Source organism: Lagopus muta, chromosome 1 (genome assembly GCF_023343835.1).
Source record: "Lagopus muta isolate bLagMut1 chromosome 1, bLagMut1 primary, whole genome shotgun sequence".
In the NCBI taxonomy this organism is placed as follows: domain Eukaryota; kingdom Metazoa; phylum Chordata; class Aves; order Galliformes; family Phasianidae; genus Lagopus; species Lagopus muta.
The window spans coordinates 71,223,940-71,238,430 of record NC_064433.1 but is presented as its reverse complement, the minus strand read 5'-3'; the positions used below and the strand labels follow the sequence as shown (position 1 = coordinate 71,238,430).

The 14,491-nt window shown below is 40.6% G+C and overlaps 1 protein-coding gene across 4 annotated transcripts in view; it reads left to right on the top strand.

The window, feature by feature from the left end:
- Positions 1-327: 327 nt before the first annotated feature.
- Positions 328-14,491, top strand: part of DUSP16 (dual specificity phosphatase 16) — a 70,744-nt gene continuing 56,580 nt past the window's right edge. For 2 of the 4 annotated variants that reach the window (XM_048952883.1, XM_048952897.1), the window contains exon 1: positions 328-475. The gene's annotated coding sequence lies outside the window, so the exon portion shown is untranslated. Of the gene's footprint in view, positions 476-1,438; positions 1,599-7,853; positions 9,448-14,491 lie in introns of those variants that run through there. The other 2 variants (XM_048952907.1, XM_048952893.1) reach the window with 2 other exon arrangements.

Below are 14,491 nucleotides of genomic sequence, written 5' to 3'. Positions count from 1 at the left end.
CCTCCCATCTTCACACTTCCCCCTCCTAACAATTTACTTCTATTTATATATTTATTTTTAATGTCTGTTACTTTTTGCATGGAAGAAGGATGAATTTTGTATGGAAGAGGCGCTTCCCCAGCGTCTAGAAGGAGACGGAAAGTTGTTTCCTGGCGGCAGAGCGGTGAAAGGCCGGTACCAGCTCTCATCCCTGCCGCGGGCAGAGACCCGGGGCAGGCAGTCAGACAGACGGGAGCGGGGGGAGGTGCCACAGTAAGTGCCGGCAGAGGCCGCCGCCGGGACCCCGCCTGGGCCGGGGCTGGGGGCCGGGCTGGGCGGGGAGGAGGAGGAGGAGGAGGAGGAGGGAGGTGAGGGACGGCTCCCGCCGCCCGTCCTCCTCTGCCATGCCCTTCCTCGCCGCCCCCTCACCTCCGTAGGAGATTCTGCAGCCGGCAGGTCGCTGCCCCGCACCGGCAGCTCTGACCGCCTCCTCCCGGTAAGGAGAGGGGCTGAGAGGGAGCGGGGGGCGGCAGCTCTTCCCGGCCTGCGCAGCGCACCGCCCTGCTCACCTCTGAGAGGGCACGGCCACCTGCCTGTAGTGGGGGAGGCCAGCGGCCTCGGAGCGGAGAGGGCCGCGTAGGGGTGCGTGAGGGACCGCTGCCTTCCGTAGGGCTTTGCCGAGGGCGTCCGGGCGGCGCGTCGAAGAGCCTCGGTGCGCGCGGCCGCGTTTCGGAGCTCAGCAAGCAGTGCTGGCTCCGACGACGAGTTTCGCCGCTCAGAGAGGTCGAGGATGCTTTTACAACCCCGCGGGACTCCCAGAGAAATTCAAAGTTCTAAACTGAACTTGGGAAATATTTAAATTGAGTCCGTTGACAAAATGGAGGGCTGCTGTGGAATCAAAGAGTGAGGCAAATTGTTAACCTGACAGCGCGGTCACATAAACCAGCAGCTCCGTGACCGGTGCTAGGACACAACCCGACGAATACCGTCCTCGGATCTTATTTTACTTCTTTTGTAGAAGTCCTAGGAGGGGAACATGAGCTCGGTGCACATCAGCGTGTGCAGAACAAGGTGTATTGGACGTGCCTGTGGCAAAGCCTGACTGGTGGTAGAGTTGTTCAGCGGCCAGAGACGTTTTGTTAGATGTCAAGTAGAAAGGTGTTTTTGAGAAAGCAAAACCAAGGAAAATTGAGTTTACCGTTGTTACAGTTGGTTGAAATAGTACTCAATCTTTTGGTTTTCCTTCAAGCAAAGGGTGAAGTCATAGTAAGCTGTATTGTCTGACCTGTGACTTTTTTTTTTGTTGTTCAAACATTCTGTGTATACCCAGCAGAATAAATAGATCTGTCTGCACTTTTTAAACTAAAAGTAGTTTGAAATATTTCTTCTAAGAATGTGCTTAGGGTGGGGGGTGGGGGGGGGAGGGGAGGAGGAGGGGTTCTTTCTGTAATTTAAAAAAAAAAAAATCCAAAGCACCAGAATGATTTTGTATTTGTTGCTTTAAGTTTTATGCTATTCCTGGCAGCATGTGGCTCGGTAGATGGAGAACTTACGAAATCACAACTGACCGAACAGGACTTGGTTTAGACTCTTGTGTTTTGAGGGAAGGTGGGAAAATAGTAAGTCTTAATTTCTTATTTGCGATGTTCATCTTGCTGCCCATTGGAAATTGAAGCATTGATCACAGTTGGTTATGTTGGTTGGCTGGGGGTTTCTATTTGAATGTGGAGGAAGTATGCAACAGGATGGTTGTGTATTTTTAGCTTTAGTTTTGAATCACTAAAGATATAAAGGATAGTGATATTCAAAAGTACATTGTGTAGTTACTGAGTATGCTTCTTAATATTGTTAGGAATGAATCTAAAATGTTTGAGGGGTCATAAATTCTGGTCATTATACTTGTTTAATGCAGTAGTGCTTCAGTATATCTTAATACACAGTTTCCATGCCCCTTTTAAATGAATAAATAAGGAAAAGCAGCAGAGAAGGTGTTGATTCTTGTGCTAATTAGATGTGGAAGTCACAAAATGCTGTATGGTTTAATGCATGTGTGAAGGTCCACAAGGTCCTACTAAGCATTAAAAATCTCATCCTATGTTGTGTATAGATACATAAATACATCCCTGCTCCAGTTGGTTTTGTTTTGTTAGCTACCTATTACCTAAGCAGATAGGGTGAAACAGAATCAGTTTTAGTCACACCAGAACAACCTTTGTAGGAGAGAATGAGCTCAAGTTATTTTTGTTTCTGTAAAATGTATGCACTTCTTTTAGTGAAGTCAGCTAGCCTGGCAGGGATGTTTCTTTTAGCTAGACTAGCGTCAGTTGACCATAGGAAGGGTCATGGCTGTTGAGGAATGTGTTAATAAATAGATTTCTCCAGAAGCCTAGCCAGCACTCTCAAGATACTCTCAGGTATGAAATAGTCACCAGCTGTGGCTGGAGTCATGCGTGCATCTCCATGTGCCCTGCTCCTTTTTGGCTAGGTGGCCCTGTGCCTGCCTCTTCATGGCCAAAAGCTGCCAGTGTGGGGGAATGGTACTGTAGAGAACTGCTGAAGACTGCATAGTGGGAACTGATATGCTGCTCTGCTGTCTTCAAGAATAGTATGAGAGCTGCTCCAAAAGTGGTGCCTCATTTAATTATATTGTCCCATGATGTTGGAGGTGGATGTTGGTGGTATGGCAGCAGGGGCTGAACTTTCCCATCAGTATTCTGCTATGTTTTGTTGCGGTGCGACAAATGGCAGTGAGGGGGCTGTCTGACAAAATGGTGTCAGAGATGGAAATGCACATGAAGCCAAGGTGGGTCATTAAATTACACCATGTGGAAAAAATGGCACCCATTGACTTCATTGATGCTTGCTGACTGTTTATGGAAACCAAACAGTGGATGTCAGTGAGCCGGTGGGTGCTGCGTTTTAACAGTGGCACAATGACAGTGGGTCATCTCTGCTGGTGTAGAGTTTTACAAGCATGGCGTGCAGGCTCTTGTTCATCACTGGTGAAAATGCATAGCTAATGGTGGTGGCTATGTGGAAAAATAGCTTTTCGTAGCTGAGATTTTGCTCTATCAAATAGTGTTATTGTGTTCTTTGTATTTGTTGTAGTTTCCATAGAAATAAATAGAAGGCATTAGTTTCAGAGCAACCTACTATAACGGATCTGGTAGGCTTGATGGAGCCATTGGAGGGCAAACACAGGCTCTGTGCTATTTCTCTTGAGAAATGGTGTACTGGCAAATGAGTCACTGATTTTTGCTGCTTGCATTGATCTTCAGGAGGGCTCCATTCTCACGTGTTGTACAGCAAGAGCATTTTGCAGGGTGAGTGCCTTGCTTGGTCACATACAAGTTTTCAAAGTTCATCTCCTTTCTCTCTGTGCCAATTCAGGACTAGCTGAAGTGTTTGCAAAACAACAAATTTTCCAAGAAATGCAGTAGGTACTCTCAAACCTTTTCCTCAAGGAAACCAAGTCATGATGACAGCTTTTATTTGTTAGTTTGCCTGTTGAATTTTCTAGGGCTATTTTTTCTCCTTTCATGTAACAATGGTCAGGGAAGCATCATAGTCATTCTTGACATGCTGACCATCTTTCATAGCCAGACTGTACAGAGTAGGTATTGTGAAAGGCCAAGGGGTGGAAGGAAGGGATTTGCCAGTCCATTTTTGTTCTTTTTTATTTTTATTTTTTAATATTTTCTTTTGTTTAACTTACTGGAATAAGTTTCTAGTTTTCTAATTATTTTCTCAGCTTAACAATAAATTTCATGCAGTCTTGTATAATTTTGCCTGTGACTCTGTAACAGTATTCCCATGTTTTGTTTAAGAATTATTATCGAGGAGCTGGTTTTCCAAGTAATAGAGAAGTATTCCTGGTGCATCAAGTGATACATTCTGTCCCCGTGATTCCTCACAGATTTCTTCCAGGCTTAGTGTAGCGATGTGGAGTTTCTGTAGAATATTTTAAGTACCAGTAACTGCAAATCAGTGTTCTAAATACCAATGTCAGTAACATTTTTGTGATTTACTTGGTGTCTCTCTTTGTAAACCAAGGGTAACACAGCACTCATAGGACAGTGGGTTGCCTGCACACGTGGTCTCTGCTTTCTGGACAAGTCAAAAGGCATAAGTGATAGGTGGCCTGGCAATGTGCATCAAGGTGGCAATGTGGATCAAGGTGCAGTAGTGGCAATGTGCATCAAGACTGAGCTAAGGCTGGTGTTACTGGAGACCAGAAGCCCTTCATGTGAGGGAGAAGTGAGCAATGTAATTTCAGACTGCTTTCTAGAGGTTGCCCGAGAGACCCTATCCTCAGATATGAGTGCATTTTTTTTTCTTTTGTATCACTAGTAGAATAACATCACTGCCCTGCTGTGAAAGCTATGTGAGATAGAACTGTCTCTGGAGGCTGAGGAAGCAAGGCTGTAAGTGGAGATGCCCAAACTCATACAGAGTTGCTGCTGGTCAAAGGATGCCAGCAGAACAGGAACACTCATGTTACCGCTACTCTCCTTGGCTTTATCACATTTTTAGATTGGTTCCCACTTGGTAGCTCCAAATAAGAAATTTCCGTTATAGTTGCTCTGTAGCTTTCTGTAACACCTGAAAGAAGCCAAAAATACACATTACTGGGAATGTTTGGCATCTTAACTGCTAGGTTTGTGCAGTTTTAATAGAAACTTGGTTTATTTATGTACAGGGCCTGTTAGCAGCTATCAGTAGAGGTTACGTTGATCACATGTAAATTACAATTACTCAGTGATCAAAGAAAATCTGCTTATAGTGTGTGTGTGGAGGGCAGGAGGGAACACAGGCATGAATTCGAGGCCTCACACTTCCTTTCTCTGCTCTATGTGGTCTGCTGCTGAGCCAAGGCTGACCTACTCAGAGTTGGCTTTGAGAAGACTGGCGCCTTTCCATTTTGTGTCCCTATGAAATGCTTCTACAGACACACAAAAAAAAAACACCAAACAAAAAAACAACAAAACACAATTGAATCACTGGGCAGGCTAGGGAAGAGAGGAGAGAGTGGTTCCTCACTGACAGGCTGCCCAGGTTCTTTCAGGGAAGTGAAAGAACCTGGACTGAGACAAACTTGGCCAAGATCATGCATTGTGGCTGCTCTGTTCTTGCACGGTGTGAGGTTGTAACATTGTGCTGCGTTGATGTACCAAAGGAACTGCTGAAACAAGGTCCTTCGCTGGGAGGAAGTTGGTTATCTCTGCTCCTTGTTTGTCACAATATGAGCCATGTGTAGGCAGCATGCAGCTTCTCCGTGGTTTGTTCTTTTAACTGATTTTGCCCTATGTAGTACAAGTTCTCGGAAACTGGGATCAGTTCTTGCACAGACCTCCTCGAATAAGTTTATACTCTCATTTTTTCTTAAGCTTCAGCTTGAAACTTCTGTTAAGTTGTTCAGCAAACAAGATGCGCAAGTGGAGGTGTTCATTATTTCAGAATACACATAATCTTTCTTCTGTATGATTTGCCTATGTGCTGCTCAGAGTGGTAACCTGCTTCCAGGGTGAAAATCTTTTAATTTTCTTCACTGAATGGCAGCAGTTCTGTTACACTTTCTCAGCAGAAAATCATGATAACAGATTTCCAATATTGAGACTAAAATAGCGTCATTTTTCATTTTCATGAACTTCCCATGATTTTGCTTTACTATAATAATCTATGGAATAAGCCTGTTGGACCAAATGACAGGCTTGTGGTTTGTGCAAATGCTCTTTTTTTAGGAATCCTTACCAGCTTGTCTTAATGTCTTTGTCTTACTAAAGCATGCGGGAGGTAAGAAGATGGGGCTGAATATGTAATGTAGCAACACTGGAATGAGAAATTTACAGAGAGCATAAAATGAGGTGGGCAACAGAGACTAATTGTATGAAATTCCTTTTATGTACATATTCTTGAATTTGGATAGCTAGTATGTATTCAGCCTGCCGGATTAGAAGGCTTTGGCTCTGTATATATAACAGAGATATCTCTCAAAATAGGAGAGCTAATCTCTCTCCCCAACAGTATTCCAGATAAAACTGATTCATTACTGCATTTTGCTTGTATCGGGCTCCTAGTAAAGCATGTTTGAAGGCTGAATAATTTGGGATGTTAGAGGATAAACACTACACTTTTAATAGCCCAGGTGGTGTTTTTGCTTCTTGATTGCTTGTATGAGTAAGAATCATTCACTCTAGTCTTTAAAGATACAAATACCATGTCAGGACTTGGGTTTCTACTTGCGAGAGGTTCTTACAAGTGAATTACTTTCTTGATAGTGTGTATTTCGCTAGGCCTTATGTAGTCCTTTTAATATGGTAGTTATCCATCTTCTAAACACCCGCTTCCAAATACATTCAAAGATCTGATAGGTTCTCACAGCTTGCCATCCCCCTTAATTTCAAACACTGAGAACATATTTGTTATTGAAATGGGTATGAGGTTGTTTTTCAGTCACTGTATTAATGCTATCTGGAGTAAGTATAGCACCTATTATCCTTACAGTTCCTACAGGTATTTGGTTATAGGTGAGAATGTGCCTTTAAGTTTTGGGATTTCATACCGTCTTTCTTCAAAAATGTTGCTTGCGCATAGTGTTTTCTCTTGCTTTCTAGAATCTAAACTCAGAAGACCAGGAGGGAAGAGCTCTGGAATGGGAAGAAGCACTCTGATAAGTCTCTCTTGTAACCCCACTGTTCTTAGAAGTGCCTTTCTGAAATGAGAGCAAGCCGAATATGAACTTCATCTTGGTCTTAACAAGGATTTATAAAGCTGTGCTAGTTTTTGAGTAATGAATTAAGATCTTCCAGGAAAAAAGTACGGTGTTCACCCCAGTGCATTGGACTATTACTATTCAAACAAGTCTGTTAAAATGAATCTTGATTAGAGGACAAATGGTGTCACCACTTTCAGTAGGCTTCCTCTCCCAGACCCCTGGATACAAGAAGGATGGCTCCAAATCAAGGGCAGGCTGTGAAAGTGTCTCTTTCCATAGTCTATTCAGAGCTCTTTACTGATGGCGAGTCTCTTCTCACAGTAGCAGAACCAAGTACGTTCTTCCTTTTGTACCAAACTAATCCTGCACCATTTCAGTTCCTTAGGACCTTGCAAGTTCCATGTGGTGAGTTCTCTGAGGTCTTACTGGAGAGATATAATCAACAATAATCAGTCTCCAGGTTCATGACCTCATGTTTCAGAAAGACACATCAGCTGAAGGCAAACAGGTAATCTTGGTGAGGGCTGATGAGTTCTGTGTTCTTCTAGGTGAGCATGGGCATCCCTTGCCACTTTTTCTTACCTTTTTTTTACCTTCGCCTTTTTTTTTTTTCTTCCCTTGCGTGTACCTTTTCATCTGAATATGTATATTTATGCATTTATATTTTTTTTAGTTTCTTCTTGTCAGTGGAGTGAGCTCCCCTGCTCAACCCTTCTCAACCCTTCTGTGGCATCACTGCTGAAGATCCCACCTCTTTTCACGGATGACACGTTGAGAGCACACTGTCAGCCTACCAGTTCTCTGTTTTGCTTGTTAGGTGATCTGTGCTTGGATGCTGCCTAGTTGACGCATCCTGTTTCCTCACTATAGTTTACTTGGTGTGTTTGCTGTGATTTCCAGGTGGACATGCTTGAAGATGTCTCAAAAAAATCTCTTCATCCAGCCCAGACATGATTATATGAGTAGTTTGTTGTTGTTGTTGTCATTGTTGTTGTTTTTGCCTGTTTCATAGAATATTGCTGGAATGTTAATTGTTAACTTCTTCAAGCATAAAATGGATGAGAAAGAATAGTAATATAGCAAGCAAGTCTCTGAGATACCAATCAGGACAGCAAAAAAAAAAAAAAAAAAAAAAAAAAGTGTAACAATTAACCTGCACTGTTGCAAGCTAAGATACTCTTCTCTTGACAAGAACACATCTTTCTGCCCCTCGGTTATATAGGAGTGGAATCTTTGTTCCTGGCTGAGACTGGTGTGACTTGCCAGCTCACCTGCAGGTGTGACCTGTGCTGGAACGAGGAAGCGTGCAGTGTAATTCCCTGCTCTGCCTAATGTATGGTTAAATTGATAGAAAAACACTGAGGAGGCTTAGACATTCTATTCCTCTGACAGCCTTCTACAAATGCAAGCTATTAATGACCATTGCCTTTAATGGACAAAAACAGTACTGGCAATTCCTTTGTGCTCTTTATTTAATGGCGTAACAAGCAAGCACATTAGCTATTTTTATTCATACAGCCAGACATAGGCCAGTATGGCAGAGCAGCTATGAAATGTCTGCATAGCTAAGTGGGAACACATCTGCTGTTGAGAACTAAATCTTTTTCTTTTAGTTACAGTATTTTGAGAGAGTTCCACTAGTGATCGTCTGATCTCTCTATTTGACTGTGGTGTAGATTTTCAAGATTTTGCATTAAAATAGGCAGAACATTCTTTTCAGTCCCCGACTTTGTCAACTGTTTCAGTCAACAATGAAGATGTAATGCAATCAGAGATGTGGGTGGTGAAGGGAGAGCCTGCGCAGGTTAAAGGTTCGGTTCTTGTCCTTTCAGGAAGCTTCTTGACTATCTGTTCTGACGTGCTGCTTAGTGACAGGCGCACAGAAGGAGCCGAGTACAGTGACAATGTTAGCAAATGCTAGTTTAGAGAGATGCAGTGTTTGTTTGGGGGATTTTTAAATGCTGCTGAGTTCTGAAATTATATTTTCATCTTTTTTTTTTTCCCTCTGTTTCCTTTATCTATCTACTTTAGCAGAAAAATGTCTTCCATAGCTTGCCAGTTAGTGTGAAAAAATTAAGGTTCCAGATAATAAATAATCTGAATATTTCAAAGCCGAGAGTAGGTTATGGATTGACTTGGGGGGTAGAGGAAGGTGAAGCTAAGCACTTCTTATGGTTTTGAGGTGTGTGCAAGGTGAACAAATAGTTATCCTCTGTACTGACATGTGATCATACAAAACAAAAAACTTCATGCCTGTGGCGGATGTTAGAGGTGCTAAGGAAAGAAAAAAAAACCAACAACATTAAATAAATAGATACTACTCTTTCCACAGTTAGAAATTTGTCTTATGCTGGAGTAGATATCATGTTGTCACATATATTAATTAATTTACTTAATCAAATTATAAGGCATGCTTACAAAACTCTTGTTTATATCCACCAAGTTAAGATGTTTTTACTGAGTGCTTAATGTTTGTTCCCAGTGATGGTATTGCTTCTTGGTGCAGCCAAATATTTTTCCTAGTTATTTTCTTAGTTATCACTTATCTACCTGTTTTTTTCTTTTCTGTCTGTATTGTCAAAGCGTGCATGTGTAACTTCTTCCTTGGTAGGTCTCTCTCTTTTTCAGATGTCAGTTGTTGCACCAAAAAGCTCAGCTGGAGAAGTGTACCTACTGGTATAAAATAGCGTTGCTGTTTTGAAGGGGTGGATTGGGACACTTGTTGCAGAGATCATCTGCTTTGTAACGTTAAGGTAATGTAATTAAACACCACCATATAGCCACCTCTCTCAGCTTCACCAGAAGCAGTAAAATAGGCTGATTTATTTTTAAACTTTTAATTCAAAGTGGAGTAACATCTGATGTATGCAGACAGGGCTGGGACCCTTCTGCTTTTACTGAAAATGCTGTTGAATTGCATTAGAGAAAAAATACTCAGGCTTATTGCTTTCTGAAGCTGAAGTTTGAAGCAGTATGTTGAGTTGCAGTATCTCTGTGGTATCAGCATTTCTGTCATTGGAACTACTAGAGAAGGGAAACATGCATATGGAAAGGGGAATAATAGAAAAGAAGATATTGATCATATATTGAAAAAATGCACCACAGGGGCTAATAAAGGAAAAAATGAAGAAAATGGAGGCAACAGAGATGAAAATCATTATTAAAAAAAAAAAAAACAAACATCTGCATTGTATATGATGATGAGACTTTAAACTTACAGGAAAAGCACTTCTAATATGATAGGATAAGATCATTCCTTATCCTAATATTATAGGATAAGATCACTCCACTTTGGCTAGTAGTACTGAACTTGTTCTAGCACATGGTGGAAGAATTATTTTCTTTGTGTATGAGAAAGAACCCTTTGATAGAAGATGAATGACAAGGTTTAGGAAGTCTAGGGAAAAGTGTATGTTCCAGCGAGATCAAGATTGTAAATACTATTTGTCTGTCTAGAGAAAAGTCTTCTAAAGATTTAAATGGTGTTGAGTTGTGTGGTTTGCTTTCCAGAGTCTGTATTTTAGATTTATAAGTCATGTAACTGAACATACATATTCAAAACTGTGAATGCTGGTTTGGAATAAATAAGTGGTAGCTGCTGGGGTGTAATATTGCATGGGTTTGTGTATTGTTGCTTTATCACTAGTCATTTGTAAATATTTAAGAATGAGTTGATTTCAAAAGGTTGTATCACAGGTCACATTTTCTTGTTGGGAATTTGTAAGTTTCAGAGATGTAGTTCTCGAATAGAACACTCTTGAAAAGAAAGTCTTTCTTTGTGACTGGGAGGGTGGGAAGGAGCGGGGAAAATTCTGTCTACGCATTTCTGTTGTGAAATGACTTTTCTTCATGCTGCTAGTGAATTAATGTTGGATTTTTTTTTTGATTAGATGTGTATATAGGCAGTAATTTTTGATGGAAAACAACCTTTTATTAAAACAAAAAAAAAGTTGGAAAACTTTGTATGCTTCTAAAATATGTCCTGTTCAAGAAGCTGATGTACCTAGAGCGTAGTTAGAGAACAAATGTGCAAGCCTCCTCAGGTTTCTTAGTGTCTTCTAGCACTTTTGGGTTCTGTTATTTGCTCCCATTGGTGTGAAAACTGTGCAAGCACAAGCAGTAGGTGTCCCAGGGTGCTTTCATCTGAGTGCACAAAGTGGAGAAACAGTGGAAAGGTGGTTGTTGTCAAAGTATCTTTATGCAGCTGTGCAGGTGGAAAAGGTTACTGAGCTGAGCTGCTTGTCATAATCCCTCTGCCACTAGTTGCAGCCCTGAGTCTGTTGCTAGTGTAATTCTTGTGGCTGTTCGTACTTCTCTTGAGGCCAGGTCAGAGGATAAACTTGCAAGAAGCCTGTTTTGCTTTATGAGCTAAACTGTTCAGGTTTTGCTTGAAGCAACCCACAAATCTGCTGTGCAGTCATTGCCTCTAGATGGTCCTTCATGCCTATGGCAGACTTAAAATTTTGAATGCAATGAGAAGTTTTAGAGGAAAATGTCTGCATAAACATACACACACACATATATATACACATACACACCCTATCCAGAACAGCTCATGTTTTATAAAGCTTTCAGTGATTCTTGATATTTTATATAATGAGAACAGCAGTGAATGAGCTACTGAAGAGAAGCACTCTTACAGACATGTCTTCCTGAGCTATGTCATTGTATAGCAAATCTAGAAGATCCAGATGCATGGTTTTCATGGAATGCTGACCATGTAGCTTTAGTTGTAGCTATCTGAAATTGGCAGATAGATTTTGCACATTACAGAGCTTTTAGTGCATCTAATTGAGTAGGCTTTTCATTTCTGATCATTAACTGGTCTTCAGAAGGAAATTGGCATGAAAGCCTAATCCCTTTCTACTGAAAACTTGAAAGCATTTATTTGATATCATACTTATTTGCTATAATGAAAGAAAAAAATTAAAAGCAAAAGCAAAAACAAAAAAATGGCTAGCAATGCTTATTTATTTTCTACTTGTCTTATTTCTTTTCCTTTTTTCCCCTCACTTTAGTAATTTAAATGGTACCAGAGTTGTCACATGGAGCTCTCATTTTCCTCACTTGTTGTTATATGTCATCTCTGCCACCTGCTTGAGAAGAGGTATTGATTATACTTAGAACTCATTTTAGTGTTTCCATTCCTGTTAAGGTGGTGTTTCTGACTTTTTAATGACAACACTATTTTTTTTTTTTGTAATATACTTTGTCTCAACTTGTGTGTTTTGTTATTGGGTTTTGTTGTTGTTGTTGTTTGTTTTTTTGTTTTTGCTTTTTGAGTGCTTTTTACATTTACTTTGAGTATAGTGTAACAGAATCATCTTTATGAAGTTGTATCGAAACTGACAAGATTCTGCGGGCCAGAGGTCCTCTTGATGTATGGCTGCTTGCATTGCTATATTGCAAGGGTAAACATGTGCTGTCTCTAATCTTGTTTGTGGTAATGTTTTGTCAGCCAAGGACTCTTCTTCATTCAGGGAAGAGACTTTAAAAAAAATTTTTTTTTCAGACCTTGCAGACTGAGTTTTACTGACATACAGCAAATTTAGCTGGGTTTGTACGAACAACATAACTGTAGCGGCCTTCTGCTGTCACATCCATGCAGCCAAGTGCAAAGCTCTAGAATTAATATTAAAAGTGCTTAATTTCCAATAACTTCATCCAGTATCATTTTTATCAACATAGACTTTTTCACAGAATCACAGTATGGCCAGGGTTGGAAGGGACCTCAAGGATCATGAATCTCCAACCCCCCTGCCACATGCAGGGCCACCAACCTCCCCATTTAATACTAGACCAGGCTGCCCAGGGTCCCATCCAACCTGGCCCTGAACACCTCCAGGGACGGGGCATCCACAGCCTCTCTGGGCAGCCTGTTCCAGCACTTCACCACTCTCTCTGTAAGAAAGAACTTCCCTTTGACATCCAACATACATCTTCCCTCCCTCAACTTAAAACTATTTCCCCTAGTCCTGCCATTATCTACCCTTGTAAAAAGTCAACTCCCCTCCTGTTTGTAGGCTCCCTTTAGGCACTGAAAGGCTGCAATGAGGTCACCCCGCAGCCTTCTTTTCTCCAGCTCCCAAGCCCAGCTCCCTCAGCCTCTCTTTGTAGGAGAGGTGCTCCCATGATCATCTTTGTGGCTCTCCTTTGGACCCTGCCCAACAGCTCTGTTTTTTCCCCTTCTTTACTATTGCTCTTAACTTCTTCCATCTTTTCAGTGGTGAGAAATGGGTACATGTATCTAAATGTTATATTATGTTTTCCTATATTTCCAAGTATTTGGAACATTTTGCTATAGACAACTACAAAATAGACTTTCTAGTAAGTCTACATAGGGTTCCTTTTAAGCAGTTGAGTTGGTGTGCTCCAAGATGTATGGGTAAATTTATTGGTGGCTTCAGGTGAGACGGAGAAAAGTGATTCTGTGTCTTCCTCCATTTCTTACACTGTGCTCATTTATGCCTATCTTGAAGTTATCCATGTATTCTCTGTGGCTACTGTATAATCAATTGTCCTAATACTGAAAATCAGTAACTGTATTACGATGATTAATTTAATATTTATTAAAGGAGAAATTAAATATGTTTCTACAAACATTTCATACCTATTCTGATACAGTTCACTTGAATAAGAATGATAGATTTCTGTTATCTGCTCGGCCATTACATTCTTTAATTTCCTCATGAATCTTAGAGACACGGTGACTTACTGTTAATTAATCATTTTTATCTTCTCTTCATTAGACATGTCAGCCCTGGCAGTTGATAATCTTAGTTTATCTCAAACTTATCTTTTTCCAGCATCCGGTGTGGGAAGGACTCTTGCAAAGAAATCTATTTTTGCCTTTTCAGCTATTATTATCATCTAATCTTAGTACTGAATTTAATTGCACCCTTACATTTTGTGCACCAGCTCTTAAGTTTTTAATTATTATTTTAATACATTTTCCAATCTGATACTCTTTGTTTTCCTAAGGATTTTTTTTTATTTTTTTTTTAATCTATTGGCACTTTCTCTATTTTCTGTTTGTTTACAATTTACTTTTTTGTCTGGGATATGTTTATTTGGCCTGTGTAACGTCATGAAAATGTTACCATTTAGGCATAACGGCTCTTTTCTTCCCTGGTTTCCTGTGTCCTTGCCTTGTGAATTGGTAGATATAACTTCTCTAACTTCAGACTCAGCTGGGAGCTAAACATGCAGCTTCTAATTTCCTCTCTTTTCTTGAATTGAGGATCTTGTGTACTGACAGTGTTTTAATCCCCATTTCTGAAACTTAACAACATGGTACTTGTTTTGACAGGATTTCTTCCATGAGTGTGGTGAACTCATCTACATTATGGCCACTGTTGTGTTTAGCGATGAACTAACACAAATGATAAGCTGGCTTTCTGATTTGGAACTAAGATTGCTGGAGGATGAGTAGAGGGAAAGCTTGGTTTCTTATTTCCAGATGTAGAAAACACAAGGAATCCAAAATGTCCCTTGTCACGTCTTGTCATGGTTCAAAGAGTAAATTAAAATGTAGAATCCTTTGGTCAAATCAGATTCCTCTTGCAATTGGTGTGGTATTTCCCTTACTTCCATCTCTAAGCAGCAGTAACTGCACTCTTCCCCCTTTTCCACATTAACTCTGTGATTCCTGTTTGGTTTCTGAGATTTTTCTGGATTAAAAATTCTTAGTGATTTCTTCCTTCTTTCTTTTGTTCTTCTCCTTTCAACAGCCACATACAGACTTCTCAAGGCTTGTTAGATTTTATTTTCCATTAGGAAAAGATTCCTTGTTCTCAT